The sequence below is a fragment of the Myotis davidii genome, unplaced genomic scaffold, assembly GCF_000327345.1.
Source record: "Myotis davidii unplaced genomic scaffold, ASM32734v1 scaffold555, whole genome shotgun sequence".
Classification (NCBI taxonomy): Eukaryota; Metazoa; Chordata; class Mammalia; order Chiroptera; family Vespertilionidae; genus Myotis; species Myotis davidii.
Genome location: NW_006286315.1, coordinates 1,247,813 through 1,248,932, shown reverse-complemented (window position 1 = coordinate 1,248,932; position 1,120 = coordinate 1,247,813). Strand labels below are relative to the sequence as shown.

Sequence of the window (1,120 nt, the reverse complement as noted above, 5' to 3'; positions counted from 1 at the left end):
TAGGGAAGGATGCTCCACCCAATTGAACAACCTGGCCTGGACGGGAGCCATTTTTTAATTATTAATATTTTTTAATTCTCACCTGATTTTCCATTGATTTTTAGAGAGAGTGGAAGAGAGAGTGAAAGAAGGGGAAAGACAGAGAGAAATATCGATGTGAGAGAAACACATAGATTGGTTACATCCTGCATATGCCTGGCCCAGGAGGAACCTGCAACAAAGGTAGGTGCCCTTGACAGGATCAAACTCAGGACTCTTTGGTCTGCAGGCTGATGCTCTATCCACTGAGCCAAACCAGCTAAGGCAGGACGGGAACCATTTTAAACAGCAAAATCACTAACCAAAAAACGTAAGAATGAGAAAAATATTACACTAAACATAAACAAAAAGGACACTTGTTTCCAGTATTAGAGCTTGAACAATAAGTTAGACTCTAACTGTTAGAGTGTTGCCTTATTAATCTCAGTTGGGAAAGTGCATACCAGGCAACAAAAATCTTCTCCATTCTATACATATCCACAGAATGTATAGCGCCCAAACTGAAACGCAGGCGGGAGAAAGGAAAGAGAGCTAATGGGGTCCATCCCTACATTACACTCACTCACTAGACACAAGCATGTCAAACTCATGCCTTGTTTAAATAGGCCTTCGCCAGGGCTTGGCACGTGTCGCCCAGCCCCGCCCACGAGCTGCCCTCATGGCCCCGCCCCTCTACGTGACGCCGCCAGTCTCGGCCTTTCTCCAAAGCCTACCTGCCTTCTGACGAGCTGTGAAAGTGGCCGTTCCTGCTGTTGCAGCTGCCGCCGGTGCCAAGAACACGGTGAGTCGACTCGGCCACTGGAATCAGCTTCCCCCGGACCGCTCCGCGAACAGGGCTGGGCACTCACGCCCCTTGGGCAGGGGATGACCTCGGACGGCCGAGCCCCCTTGCCGCCGGCGCCCGCGGCGTTCGCGCGTTGCATGGTGGACACTGTAGTCACCGTGGTGCGCAAAATGCACCTCGGGCGCACGGATGGACTACATTTCCCAGAGGCCTTTTGGCGGGCGAGGGGCTGTGGGCGCGTAATCCCTTCGGGGCTAAGGGTCTGGTTCTCTGAGCGCTGGACGCGGCCTGTCTCAG

General features: G+C 52.3%; 1 protein-coding gene across 1 annotated transcript in view; it reads left to right on the top strand.

Moving 5' to 3' along the window:
• The first annotated feature begins 695 nt into the window (after positions 1-695).
• CDIP1 (cell death-inducing p53 target 1) overlaps positions 696-1,120 on the top strand; it is a 32,820-nt gene continuing 32,395 nt past the window's right edge. The window contains exon 1 of the mRNA XM_006757897.2: positions 696-820. The gene's annotated coding sequence lies outside the window, so the exon portion shown is untranslated. The remainder of the gene's footprint in view (positions 821-1,120) is intronic.